A 15,274-nucleotide genomic window follows, 5' to 3' on the forward strand; every position below is an offset into this window, starting at 1 on the left:
AGGAAAGAGATTTAATTGGCTCACAGTTCTGCGTGGCTGCAGAGGCCTCAGGGAACTTACAATCCTGGTAGAAGGGGAAGCAGGCATATCTTACATGGTGGCAGGTGAGAGAGAGCATGTAAAGCAAGAACAGTCCCTTATAAAACCATCGAGTCAAAAGAGAACTCACTCACTACCACGAGAACAGCATGGGGAAAACTGTCCTGATGGTCTGATCACCTCCCAATTGTAATTGGGGATTACAATTCAAGATGAGATTTGGGTAGGGACACAGAGCCAAACCGTATCAGGGAGCAAGAAAGACGCCAGGCTCTTTTAAACAACCAGCTCCTTTGTGAATTCGTTACCAAGGGAAGGGCACCAAGCCATTCACAAAATATCTGCCTCCATGACCCAAACACCTCCCACTAGGGCCCACCTCCAACACTGGGGCTTACGTTTCAGCATGAGATTTGGAGAGACAAATATCCAAACCATATCACCTAGTCATGCTGAGAAGGCAAAAAGGATGCCAAACAACCAGTGAGTCTTTATTGAACCCTGATTTAGAAAGAGGGGAACGCAGGGCAAAAGGGCCAGACACAGCCCGTGCCTTGAAGAAACTGACAAACTGGAGAACCAAGCCACACCCAGGAAGCACGTGGTCTAGCACAGCCTCAGTCCTCATCCAAGCGGTGTCCACAGGCAGCCTGGGCTCCATCTGCTGATGACATGGAAAGACGGCACTTGGGAAGAAATAGCCCAGGAAGAGGTGATGGAGCCCCAGCTCCGTATGATGGGCTGGGGGTGGGAACATTCAGTCAGGACCACACAAGGAAGCTGGGGAGGCAGGAAAGGTGACGATGGGTAAAGCATCCCAAATTCCCTGGCAGGAAAAGGATGTTAGGGAGCCAGTAGCACCCTGAAAGCCATTAGACCCCCGGAAAAGCCCCCTAGAATCCTGAGTTCTAGCCCATATCTGTCCCAAGGCTGGATATTTGGTAATAATCATAGAAGAAAAGGAATCCACGCCATGAGACCTGTAGGAGAAGTTGTCTGAGGTCCGCAGCATTGGTGGAGAGGGGAGAAAGCACGTGGTACTTGCCTGCGTTCACAACAGGGGTGGTAGCACGCCAACAGGGCGAAAGCTGGTTCTTGGGGGATTTTTAGAAACCTTAGCTATTGCAATGATTTGTGAGCCTTGAAAGGACTATGGAACATAGCAGATACATGGGATAGATGTGTTAGTAAGATTTCATGTGGGGTGCGATCAGGGAATTGTCTAAATAGTCATCTGCAGAGCCAGCCACAGTGGCTCCCGCCTATAATCCCAGTGCTTTGGGAGGGCAAGGCAGAAGGATCGCTTGAAGTCAGGAGTTTGAGACAAGCCTGGGCAACACGGTGAGACCTTATCTCTACAATTTAAAAAAAAAATTAAGTGGTGCACGCATGTGGTCTCAGCTACTTGTGGGGGTAAGGCAGGAGGATTGCTTGAGCCCAGGAGTTAAAGGCTGCACTGAGCTATGATTGCAACACTGCACTGCAGCCTGGGCAACAGAGTGAGACCCTGTCTCTAAGAAGAAAAAAAAAATTCAACTATAGCAGTTGGAAGGAGGACAGCCAACAATGAAAAGACAAACACAGGTTTCTAGGAAACTTCTCCACCGAGAAGGCGGAGATTCACCTGCCAAGTAATCCTGCTGTCATCTCCCCATCTTCTTAAGGTTCACATTCCTTCCTCTCAGTACCTACCCTTGCCTATCCTGTTGCAGGTGTCCTTGTAGTAAAATGTATCAGTTTGCAAGTCGGCCTTGCCTCCTGGACTGTGAGTTGCCTGAGGACCGAGGCCGCAGGATACTCCTTTGCTCTCCTGCCTCCTGGCACCCATCACACGGAGCAGGCCCCCAGTAAACGTGAGCAAAACGGAGCTGAATTGTTCTGCAACTGCGTGTCTTGCTTTGAAGACCCCTGTGTAAGTCGGTGGCAGTGAGGTATTTGGAAGATTTCCAGTTCCTGCCAGGCCCACCTCAAGGCTACTGAGACATTTTGGCAAAGGCACGTCCTCTGCCGCCCACAGGAGAGTAATGTTAATAGCTTGCACTTGGCATATTTCTTTTCACTTTTTCAAATTACTTTCACAGCTGCCGTCATTTGACCCTTGCAAAAACCCTATGAAGCAAGTAGAGGAAGTCATTAACGGCCACTCTTTTTGCAGGTTTCCTCATTCCGTCAACAGGTAGCCTTGAGCGAGCACCTGTGGCCTCGGCATTGAGCTGTTCCAACACTGGAACACAGAGGGGAACAGGATGTGAAAGGCCCTTCCCTCACCTTGAGTACAATCTCTGGAGACAAAACACACAAACAGCAAGATAGTTATGATCCTAATAAATGTTAGGGGCGGGGAAAGGCAGGGTAGTCATGGCTCACGCCTGTAATCCTAACACTTTGGGAGGCTGAGTGCTATTTCCTAGCACTCCTTGAGCCTGGGAGTTTGAGGCTACAATAAGCTATGATTGCACCACTAAACTCCAGCCTGGATGACAGAGACCACGTCTCAAAAAGAAAAGAAAAAAAGTGCAGAATAATGAGAGAGCAGTATCATAGACTCTGTGGTCCAGAAACCTCTCCAAAGGCATGAAGTGGATGTGCAGAATGCACATACATGGGTCATGTGAAGAGCTATAGATAGCAACCAGGGTACCCAAGGCCAGGCTCACACCTCCAGTCCCAGCACTTTGGGAGCAGAGGCAGGAGGATCTCTTGAGGTCAGGAGTTCAAGACCAGCCTGGGCAAAAAAATGAGACCCCCATCTCTACAAAATTTAAAAAAAAAAAAAATCAGCCAGGCCTATTGCTGCATGTCTGTAGTCCTAGCTTTGCAAGAGGCTGAGGCGGGAGGATCACTTGAGCCCAGAAGTTTGAGGCCACAGTGAGTGGGTTATGATCATGCCGCTGCACTGCAGCCTGAGCGACATAGCGAGACCCTGTTTCTAAAATAAATAAAAGAGAAACCAAGAACCAAGGGGGCTAAATGACTCACCTGGTATCCCACTCCAAGCCTCTCATTTTCTAAGTAGAGACCTGGATTACAAGGGAGGGTATGTGAAATGTACACACATGCACACACATACACACAGAGACATACACAGACACACATGCACACAGACACACACAGATACACACACGCACACACACACACAGACATACACAGACACACATGCACACAGACACAGAGATACACACAGATACACACACAGACACACACGCACACAGAGACAGACACACAAACACACACAGAGACACACACAGAGACACACACAGACACACACGCATAGAGACACACACACAGAGACACAGAGACACACACAGAGACATACACACACCCCCCACATCTGTCAACTCTAAGGGAAGCACCCGACAGAGAGGCAGGCAGAACTCATCATAGCCAAGGCGCCTTAAGGACAACTGGAGAAGGCTGAGCCAACCCCGGTACCTGCTCTCCTGCAGCCCTGCCAGGTGCCTGGGACAGAGCCAGGAAACCGCCTCTCTGAGGAGCACCAGGCCTCTTCCCAGGCTGACGTGACCAACTCGTCTATCCCTGTGAGCAATGTTTATTATTCAACAGGGCATGATGAGATGGTTCTGAGATTTCAGAGTCGGCTGGCGGTTTCATTACAAGCAATCAGGGAAGCTTTGGACAATTAGTGGGAAGGTTTTGACAGAGAGAACGTGCACTAGCCTGGTAGCTCTCACCAGCGCCCAAGTCAAAGCATTTTTCTTTCCTTTTTTTTTTTCCTGTCACAGAAATCTGCATATTCATTCTTCTAAACATCCACATCGCTGGTGACTTGGTGGTCAGCCATTCTCTCCTTCCACTCAACAGATGGTTAATTGATGCTCTAAGTCTCTCTGCGTTAGACATTCTCCTTGATCCTCTACTGGAACACTTCTCCCAACAGCCCACTTGCTGCCCCCCATGCCACACAGGCCATCAGTGCATAGCCAGCCGTCACCCACACTGTGAACTTGACAGTGGCTATGAAAGAAATTTGAGAGGTGGTCCTGGGGAGTCTCTGCGTCTCCTAGCCCATACAGTGAGTAAGGGGCTGAATTTTTGGTTTATGGCAGACCTACTACATGCGTTAGAGCATTATGGGGACTAAACACATTCTATATTCTCCACTACAGACCTATAAGCAAACTATGATATTATAAATCCTCATTTTACAAGTAAAGACATGGAGACTGACAGTGTCTGCATCTAGGAAGTTCCTGCAACCACAAAGTTGCAGAGCTGAGATTCCAAACCCTCATCCATCTGACACGATATCTGGCATCTCCGTGTAACAGGGTGGTGCCTCTGCTCTTCTCAACCTCCAGGCCTCAGGATGGCAGCTGTGGAAATAAATGCTTCCAGAAGGAATGAATCTTGGCCGCTTGAGCAAATGCACAAGGGCAAGGTGAAGGTCTCCTAGAGGTGCAGCAGGGGTCTGGGACCTGGAGGCAGGCAGGAGTGTCTCATCTTGCACAGGAAAGGCTATTTATGTCCAGGGCTTCTGTGCTGGACAGCTGGTGACCATGGCTGAGGCTAAAGCTGTACGCAAGCCGCTGCCAGCCATGATTCACTAAGGAAGCACTCCCTTCTTGATTCCAGAGCAGGGACCCTGAGCCCAAGGCATCACAGCTGGTGGAATGACTCACCCCAGAAAACCACCTGGTTTGTGGACCCCTCCTGATTATGCTGAGAAAGGCCCTATTCACTCCGGGAAGGAGACTCGGTGCCCTCCACGACCTTTGCTTCACCAGGATGTGTTTTCCCATAGGTAAGAAAGTTGGTTTCGAGAACTGCCTGGTTTTTCCGTATGCTGTTGTATGTACAGAAGAAGGTACAATGGATTTTAAATCATGAAACCAGGCTCCCAGTTCCAACCTTGCACCTAACTGACATCAGCACCTTAGGCAAGTCACTTCTCTCTGGCTCTCATTTCTCCAAGTGGCAAATGGGGGAAGTGGGGCGAAGAGAGTTGCAAGCTTCCAGCTCTGGAATTCTATCACTGCAAGCTGCTCCCGAACGGTGTTTCCCTCCAATACAAACACCGCAGTAGGTTATCAGAGGGCTGGGAGGTGACAGAGAGAGAAACACGGGAGACAAAGAAACAAGGGCACAGCCGGATGGACAGAGACAGATCGAAATAGGGGAGGCTACCTCGCCAGGGAAAGGGAGAACAGCCTGGTGGCGTGGAGAGAAAATTGGAGCCCCTGATGTAAGCAGACTCTTGCCAGAATTGCTGGAAACAAATAGTGACAGATTGCTAACATGTTACAGTGAAAATTACCAACATGATGGGACTTTTGCACCATAACTGGCACCTCTTGTTATCCCATTAACAAAACTGATGAGATCAAATTGCTAATAGGAGAAAACGTTCATGTTGGATTATATCACTCCTGTCCTGCATAAAGAACACGACCAAAGCACAGACCAGAGGCACACAGAAACCTCCCAAAAGCCAATTTATTTTAGGCACAATTAGGGAAAGCCCTGGAGTGCCCCAGCCTCTTCCATGACATCCAGAAACAACCGCACCCACCACCGGCACCATGCAAGGTGTCTGTTCACATTGCTGAGCTAGGCAGGATCGCCTGTCAGTCATTACATAAAATAGGAGCCAGTGACCTTTGCGAAGTACACAAGGTACGCTGGCAGGGACAGTGGCAGGGAGGGAGGGACAAGTGGACAGTGGTGTGTCTGAATTGTAGAGTGTTAGATTCCAGGTCATTCCCATCTGCTCCTAGAACAAACAAACACATCAGAACTCACCACTATTTACATTTTTACCACCCCCATCTGGCCACTTACCACTATAGCCAGGCCAGAGAGAGCCCCGACTCACAATTCCATCAGCCCCAGAGTTCAAGCTGTCATCTAAGCCCGGGGAGGTGTAAGGAACAGGCCACATCTGGTTCTTGGAAGTATATGCCCAGGCATTTAAAGCGGATCTTTCCTCTTTGGGCCATGGGTGGATTTCCTGCTCAAGCAACCTTCATCCAGAGAGGGCAAGATTAGGAATGTATTTGATGCTCACTTCTCTCTCAGAAAAACCCTCCAGTTGCCCAAACCTCTCAATGCTTTACAGCATTTTTTTCCTCCCCCTGGGAAAATCACTGACTACCTCAAGCCCCTGCCACCACCCCCAGAGAATGCAACCGGCTGTGGGCTGTACGCCCCGGTAGTCATTCAGAGATGTAATTGGCCAAAGATTATTCTGAGTAATTGAATGGCAAGGGCTTTTATATACCAAACAGGGACTTGTCTTTGTCAAAAAAAGTCTTTACAAAGTACCCAAGTACTGGGTGTCAGACAGGACAAGTTTTTTAATCATGTTAAAATGATTTATTTAAACGTCAAGCCATGTCACCTCACTTCCTTTCATTTTTCAAACTGTTTGTGTTTTTTCTGGATGATAAATTTATCTTCAGACAGCCTCAATATGACTAATTAACTTTGAAATATAAGAACCAGATGTGTGAGTTGGAGAGTTTTCTGAACTCATGCCAGACGGGCTGATGGGTTTTTTCTTCTCCTCCTCCTTCCCTGCCTTTCACCCGCTCCCCATCCCCCACTCCCCCGACCCGCATTCCCTCTCCCTGCTGGCTGCCCTGAAATTACCAAGCAGAGACACATTCAGGAAACAGAATCACAGGACTCCAGCTAGCCATGAGCACCCACCGTTTCTGCTCTGGTTTTAGCCTTTCAGGGCCCCATTCTCTCCCTTGGAAAGTAACCCCAGAGTGTAGGCAGCGCTGTCTTAAGAGAAGGGACAGGGAACAGGTCCCTTGCCCTTCCTCCACATGAAAGTCAGTCACCCCAAACCACAGCACACAGCAAGTTCTCTTTGAGAAAGTCCTCCCCTGGTACGTGCTCCCCAGATCCGCCAGCTCCCTGCTGCCTTTCGATGAGCTCCACGCACAATGCCCAACTTGTGGGGACAGGAGAGGCAGGACTGAGCCCATGGCTGAGCCGTGCAGCTCCTAGGTGGAGCGCTTTTCAGCAGAGGCCAGTTTGGGGGCTAGAAGCTGCAGATGTGCGCCTGCGTCTGCATCTGCACACATGTGCATACGTGTGTGTGCCTGTGTCTGTGTGTGTCTGTGTGCTTCTGTGTGTATATACATGTCTATATGTGCATGTGTGTCTGTATCTGTGTGTTTGTGTGTCTTTGTGCCTGTGTGTGTGCATCTGTGTATCTGTGTATATGTGTGCATGTGTCTGTCTGTGTGTGCATCTGTGTGTATGTGTCTGTGTGTGCACAATCTCTGTGTGTCTGTGCGTGCATACGTGTCTGTGTGTGTTTATGTCTGTGTGTCTGTGTGCATGTGTGTGTCTGTGTGTTTGTGTCTGTGTGTGCATGTGTGCGTGTCTGTGTGTGTATGTCTGTATGTGTCTGTCTATGCGTGTGTGTCTGTGTGTTCATGTTTGTGTGTCTGTGTGTGCATGGGTGTGTGTGTGTTTATGTCTGTGTGTCTGTGTATGTGTGTGTCTGTGTGTTCGTGTCTGTGTGTCTGTGTGTGCATGTGTGTGTCTTTGTGTGTGTTTATGTCCGTTTGTGTATATGTGTTTGTTTCAGTTGTGTGTGTTGATGTCTATGTGCATAGGTGTGTGTGTTTGTGTGTCTTTGTATGTGTCTGTGTGTGTCTGTGTGTGTGTGTTTGTGTGTGTGTGTGTGTGCGCTTCGTTCTCAGGGACAGGATGGCAGCTGAAAATAATCCAGTGATGGCAAAAATGAGGATTCATTTTTCCAGGACTCACAGAGCAAAGCAAAAGGGACCGAGTGAAAGGCCTGAGCTCAGCGCCTCAGTTTCCCCACAGGCTACTACAGCCTGTCCCACCAGATCTGTCTGCCAGAAGTAGGCTGGGATCATGTGAGATCACCAGTCTGGAAGTTCTTGGAGCCCTTTGAAAGGCATGATCTCCATCCTGAGGATTATTAGGATAATTGCTGCCGTGATTAGACCGTCGTGACCATTCTCCTTAGCATGCCTCTTAATGGCTGGGATGCCCCACCTGGGATCATCTCACGCACTTTCAAAGTCAGTAGACTTGCTCCCCACTCCAGGCCTCAAACAGGAGCATAAACAGCAGACTCAACTCCTCTCCTTTTGGGAAGAATGCCAACAGAGCGCCCTCCTCGGCCCAGGGAGAAGAAAATCCCCCGCTTCACGCCTAAGACTCCAGGCTGCTGGCGGAAAATGACTCAGCCACCCACGAACCCCAAGCACTTGTGTTCTTGGGGGACAGGAGAAGGGGTCTGTGTGGAAGTCCCTTCCCTTCACTGCACAGCCCTCAGTGTCTTTCCACCGCCCCTGCCCTCTGCAGTCCCTCCTGCCTCTATGGAGAGCCTGGCTCCCGGCTCTGTGGACAGGGGGAGGAGGGGCCGGCAGGCAAGGCTCTTGGAACAGCAGGAGGTGGGCCAGGTTCCCTGGGGCCTCCTGCCCCACCTGCCTGGTAGCAGCCCTGCTTCCTTCCCACAAAATACTTCCCTTGCTTTCAGCAGGGTGTCACCTAATCCCCGGGAAGGAAGGAGTGCCACCCTTCCAAGAGGTATTTGCATTTGAGCAGGAGTTTCTGGAAACCTAGGAGGAAAGGGGACTGGAATAAAGGAGGAACGGGGCAGGGATGGAGACAGCGAGCTCCTCAATTCTCAAATCAAATCCTGCCTCATCCTGATTCCTGCCTCATCCTGATGCTGAGACCCCACATCGCACAGGCAAACGGATGGACCAGCATGGGTGGCCGTGGGCACTGAGGTCAGCAGTGGCTCCCAATGCCGTCCTGAGAAAGAGGCAGGGAGGACTGAACTACAGGGGAGGGGCCCTGAGCATTCACATCGGGGCACGCCACTGTCGTCCAGTGTCTGCATCCTCCACACTGGACACGAACAGTGTTATGCCCCCAGAACCTCTTGGGGAGTGGGAGAGTGAGGTTGTAGGAATATTGAGCCCCACAGCTTTACTTGGCGTCTTCCAGCATCCCCAGGTAGCCACACAGATAGATGAGCAGACACCACTGCAGTAAGCTAGTGCAAGCTTCCCCAGCCATCACTGTATCTCCAGTTCTGCAGTACGGTCCCCGCCTCCCAAGAGGGCATCTTCTCAGTACTAAATACCCGTGCCACCGGGACACTTGCAGTCTGCCACCTGCAGAAATCTATATCCGGGGCCCTGGTTGGGGGTCTTTCTCCTGCACTCCCCACCCCAGGGGAGAAATTCAGATAATTTTCTGACCATTAGTAACATTTCCTGCTATGTCAAACTAAGATAATTATGGAGCTTACCAAATCGTAGGCTCCTTAACTCACGGATGGCTGGGGAATGGGGAAGCCTGGAAAATTCAGGAAGCCCACAGGCCGGGAAATCGAGCCACAGGTGTGCTGGGACTGTCTTAGGACTGTGGCCTCCTATGGCCAGCACCTGAGAGCATTTCTCCCTCCCTCCCCACCTCCCGGCTGCTTTTTCTCTCCAAGGGAACAAGGAGTTTGCATCTGTGGGCTGAAAGGTGACCCCTCCTTCTGGCCGAGGGAGCCCAGGAGTACCCATCCACCCCCATAGATCCACCCAGTGTTTTTCGAAACTGAAAGATCTGGATTTGCTCTCCCTGCCTGTACAGCCAAGCAAGCCCCCCTTGCCTTCTGCCACTAAATGAGCATAACAAGGAGAGAAACTAGACGCTGCAATCGACAGAAGCCATCGTTTGGGAGCTGTCAGACTTGATGTCTGGGAGACCCGGGATCCAAAGGCCTGTCCCCCTGTACAGCTTGAGATATTTAATAAAGTAAAGCCTCGAGGATCAAGGGGCTGCAATCCTTCCCACTCCTTCCCACAGCTCGTGCTGGAGTTCTTTAAAGCCTGCCTTACGTCTGTCTTTCTCTCCAGAAAGCCTTTCATGCCGCCTCGCCAGACTGACATTTTGACAAGTTGCCACGAGTGACATCTGATTTGTACAAATTTCAAGACTAATAAATCTACCTGTCAAAGCGGAAACTTTAAAAGGAGCTAAGCCCAGCGGGTATAGTTTAACAGAACTCAAGTTGATGAAACTGTAGGATGGAGAAATTATATCTGTCACAATCCACCCACATTAGTTCTGCAGAAATGTTGGCAACTGAAACAAACGTCTTTCACGGGCGTTACCGAAAAAAAAAATTAAAAATTAAAAAAAAATTTTAATCAAAAAAGGAGATTGTTAATACCCCGAGTAACAAGTAACAGTTCTATTTTGTAAACTAACAAATTTTATTTATTTAATTTTTAATTTTGTTGCAGATGTTAGACGTGTTTCTCCTCCTACCTCTTAAGCTGTGTTGCTGGAATCTGGACTTTCCATTCAAGCTGGGGCCCATCAATCACTCGGCGGCTCCTGCTTGGAGAAGCAGAGGCGGTGCAGGCTGCAGGGTGAGGCAGGACTCATAGCCCACAGCCCTGCATCCTGGGGGGGGCCCAGCAGGGCCCCACTCCCCCCGTCCGTCCGCAGGCCCACGGCGCTGAATCATGTCCCCTTCACCCTCTGGCCTTGACCTGGACCCCAAAGTCTGGCTCCCACTCTGCGCAGGGCTGTGGGATTTTTAAGATTGTGGATATTTATGGGGAAGGGCAGCGGGGGATGACTAAGATGAGAGGAACTCATAGGCCTGGCTAACTTGATTTTATTTTTATCTTCCCTTCCCCTCTCTGACAAGTCCACTTTTTTCCTGAATCATCATATCATAAATGTTGGAGAAGCCAGAATTCACAGATCAGAGGAAGCAACTCGGGGGGGGGCAGGGCTTCTGGGGGTTCCCCTATACCTATGAAATCAAAGGACAGGAGAGTCCAAGACAAAACCCCTTGTGTTTTGCATCCTTCCCGCACACCACCTCACCCTGCAGTCAGAGACGAGGGTCCGCTGCTCTCGCCTCCTGGAAGTGGCCTCAGTTACCCTTTGGGGTGAGCCGTTTTCTCTTTAATGGCAGCCTCAACAAGCCATAACCTCCAAATAATCACTGTTATTACTACTGCCTTCCTCCTGGGAGTTCAAAATGGGATCTCATTTGCCCTCTCACTCACACGGTTAAGAAGCAAGCAGGCAGGGACAGAAAAGAGCGTTTTTCTCAAGTTCACCTAGAGGCAGTGGCCTTGGGGTCACCCTGCAAGCTGACGATGGACCCCAGCACTTCAGGGTGGAGAGGAGGCCCTCGCTCACAGACCACAGGCTCTTTCCCCCCATGCTCCCCATGGGGGCGGGCTTCCTCCCTTGAATCCTGGAGCTTCTGCTTAATTTTTATTTGGCAAGGACAATATCAGACGCTAACACTTTGTTTTCTATCTCTTGGCCTGCTCGATATGTGAACGTGGTGATAATCAGGATAATGCCCTTAAGTGTGAGCTCTTTTCTGTTTCCTGATAACAATGAGGCTGGATCAGAGCTAAAGGGGGTCTTTCACGACCAATGGGGAAGAGCCCAGAGACCCAGAGAAGCTGTCTTTTAGGTCAGGACGCACAGTGCCAATCTTTCCGCAATGAACTGGGGTTACTAGTTCTGCCCAATTCAGTATTTCTCCCTGTCAATTAGCTATTTATTAAGCAGCTTTCATGTCTAAGACACCCTGCTCAGCACTGTGTGAATTACAGAGAAGTACAAAACACGATCCTTATCTTAAAAGAGCATGCAGTCCATATGGGGTGTTGAAATGGTGATGCAAACAAGATAACACAGAACAAAACATCCTGACCAGGAACAAAGTGAGTGCAAGTACAAGAAGAAAGCATGGTGAGTGAAGGGGGTGTGAAACCCAGCCCTGCCACCAACTGTGGGGTCTCAGAAAGAACATTCTCCCTAGAAACTGAGATGGTTGGCCAGATGATCAGAAGGCCCCTGCATTTCCTGTGGATTTTTTAGAAGAAGAGGAGCTGGGAGATTGTGAACCTAAAAACCCTTTATAAACTGTAAACAGTTCTGAGATTGCTAGTGCTGGTATTGTCGCTGTGGGCTGGGCCGATCAGGCCTGTCTTCACTGGGGGATCAGGTTATGATTCAGCACCGAACAGAGCAGATGGAGCAAATGAACACACAGATAAAGAAGCAAGCTGGGCCTTCGAAGTGGGATAGAATTCAGGTGCACTTTGCTCACGTTCTGCCTTTGGCACCCACAGCTTCAGCTCCATCTCCCAACCTCTCACCACCCCATGGTAAGCTCCAGGGCCTGCCTCATGCCGGCAGACAGCAAGCTGGGAAGGTGAGAGTGCCTGGAGGCAACTGAAAGGAAAATACCAATATTGCTTTTCCAGGCCAGGGTGAAACAAAAACCACAAATAAGGACAGCACATCTTGAGAGTGAGAGACCCTAGATCAGCCGGATAGAAACCCTGTGGTGGGACTAAAAGTCACCGAGCCATGCAACCGGGGAATAGCCAGGTTCACCAAGCTTACAACCCACAGGATTCGGAGAGGCATACAGGTCTCTTGACCTGTACAGATCGATCCCAGGGGAGGGAATAGCTCTACTAAAATTTGTTAGGTAGACCATGTATTGGACACACCAAGGACACCCCATGTTCCTGCAACACAAGGATGCGTCCATTATCTAACATAAATTATCAGGAGAGCCCCCAACTTATTTGATTCCTGTATTTGGATCAAGTCAGAGAAAACCCTTAGAGATGGTTATTAAGAAACCAAAGCAGGCCCATGCCTATAATTCCAGCACTTTGGGAGGCTGAGACAGGAGGATTACTTGAGGCCAGGAGTTTGATACCAGCCGGAGCAACAAGGTGAAACCCCGTCTTTATGCAAAAATTTAAAAATTAGCTGGGTATGGTGGCATGTGCCTGAAATCACAGCTACTCAGGAGGCTGAGGCAGGAGGATGGCTTAAGCCCAGGATTGGAGGCTACAGTGAGCTAAGACTGCACCACTGCACTCTATCCTGGATGACAGAGTGAGGCACTGTCTCTGGGGGAAAAAAAATGAACTTAAAGAAAAAGAAACCAGCCGGGTGCAGAGGCAGCCTGTAATCCCAACACTTTGGGAGGCCAAGGTGGGCGGATCACAAAGTCAGGAGATTGAGACCATCCTGACTAACACTGTGAAACCCCGTCTCTAATAAAAACACAAAATATTAGCCAGGCATGGTGGCACACGCCTGTAGTTCCAGCTACTTGGGAGGCTGAGGCAGGAGAATCATTTGAACCTGGGAGGCAGAAGTTGTAGCGAGCTGAAATCACACCACTGTACTCCAGCCTGGGCGACAGAGCAAGACTCTGTCTCAAAAAAAAAAAAAAAGAAAGAAAGAAAGAAGAAGAAAAGAAAAAGAAACCAAAGCAGAGTGAGGTTTGGTGCCTTATGTACAATCACACAGCCAGCCAGCAGATTTAGAAACTGCTGGGTTGAGTTTTCCTCTGAGACAGTTGCTTTTTTTTTTTCTTCCCCTTGACAAGATGGTCCCTCCAGGGAAAGGTTCAGTTATGCCAAATGTGACTAATAAAAAAAAATTGTTTAAAGGTTTTTCTGTAAAATCAACATTTCACTTTATATTTTATTGGATTAGGGTTTGCTAACCTCCAAAGTTTCTTGGCCAGCAAATTGGAGACCATTTCCCTTATATAATGAGCTTCTCCTGATTGGATGAGGTGACTCAAGTCTTAGGGAAGGCAGGAGCTAGCTGCATGACCTAGGTAGGGCCCCAGGGCAGGCCCAAAGGACTGAGGCCCAGCCTAGGAGCTGCAGGCTCATAGCACTGCCTTCTGCAATAAATGGAGGCAGGACACTTTGCTCCCGGACACAGTCACTCCCTGGTGCAATGCTATAGCCCATTGCCTCCTATCTGGGGTCCATTACCCACCCGGCAGGAGGAACTTCAGTTTGAAAGGAGAATGGAGGCCCATCTCTTTCTACTGCCTCCAGGCAGCATTTTGGGTTTTGCAACCAAAGAGAAAAGAAAAAAATCTTGAACTGTTTTTCAAATGTTCTGGGTCTTGGCAAACCCCAAAATGCCTTTTGCCAAATGCTTTTTTCCCTCAATTTTTAAACCTCGGGTGTATTTCCAGAACAATCCAATCCATCTGCTTCTGATTCATTTACACTTAACTCATTAGGAGGCTGTTGCGTAAGGAGCAGTTTGACGTCCCCAAGATCTCGGGTGAGGGATTCTTCTTCCCCTTTTGAATCAGAGAGAGGAGACTTGCCAGTTGGGCATGAGTCACAAACCCCCCAAAAAATGGAAGCCTGGCTTGAAACGCCAATCCCCAGGGATGAGAACCAGCTTTTCTGCATCCCTACCCATCATCCATCCTTCTCTGCACTACCCATCAGATCATTCTCACTATTACTGCCATTACTGTCATTAAGGATATAATCAACAGTCACAGATTATTGTGAGTGGTTTAACATTGTAGTTCACTGTGTGCCATTCTGTATTCATCCACTCCAGAGTCATCTGTTGTGGCATTAGACAAAAGCTCCCAGACAACTGTGAACTACCAGCAGGGCCTAGGGTGGAGTATCAAATATGGGACTTACATCTAAACACCCATCTCATCTTGTTTTACTTTCTGCAAAGATTGTGAATGCTACCAGGAAAGTCCAAGGGAGGCATGTGGGGAGAGAGAAGTTTATCAGGGTAGAAAGCAAAGCTCGAGAAAGTGAGGACGGCCCAAACAGAAGCACAAAGAGAGAAAGCCTGCTGATTTCAGGGGCCATGAGTGACTGCTCAACCTAAGCCATAGGCTTGTGTTGCATCCGTGGGAATCTATGTATTGCAGAGGCTTGCATTGTCACCTCCTTCTTTAGTGGAAAAGGGGTTCTTTTCTCCATCTTCCAGTTCTTCCTTAGCATCCTTCTCCAAACCACCTTTATTAAAAAAGAATGCAAAATGTGTTGACTAACCAGCCATAAAAAGGAATGAATTAATGGCATTCGCAGCAACCTGGATAGGATTGGAGACTATTATTCTAAGTGAAGTAACTCAGGAATGGGAAACCAAACATCGTATGTTCTCATTCATAAGTGGGAGCTAAGCTGTGAGGATGCAAAGGAATAAGAATGACACAATGGACTTTGGGGACTCAAGGGGAAAAAGGTGAGAAGCAGGTAAGGGATAAAAGACTACAAATAGGGTGCAGTGTGTACTGATCGGGTGATGGGTGCACCAAGATCTCACAAATCCCCACTAAAGAACTTATTCATGTAACCAAATACCACCCGTTCCCCAATAACCTATGGAAATAAAAATTTTTAATAGAAATATTGAGTAACAACTATATGTT

General features: G+C 48.9%; 1 long non-coding RNA gene across 1 annotated transcript in view; it reads right to left on the bottom strand.

Annotated features, from left to right (window-relative positions):
• LOC134739995 (uncharacterized) overlaps positions 1-10,617 on the bottom strand; it is a 61,281-nt gene extending 50,664 nt beyond the window's left edge. The window contains exon 1 of the long non-coding RNA XR_010127171.1: positions 10,324-10,617. This is a non-coding gene — a long non-coding RNA (uncharacterized LOC134739995). The remainder of the gene's footprint in view (positions 1-10,323) is intronic.
• Between the last annotated feature and the right edge of the window lie 4,657 nt (positions 10,618-15,274).

This window comes from Pongo pygmaeus, chromosome 7 (assembly GCF_028885625.2).
Source record: "Pongo pygmaeus isolate AG05252 chromosome 7, NHGRI_mPonPyg2-v2.0_pri, whole genome shotgun sequence".
In the NCBI taxonomy this organism is placed as follows: Eukaryota; Metazoa; Chordata; class Mammalia; order Primates; family Hominidae; genus Pongo; species Pongo pygmaeus.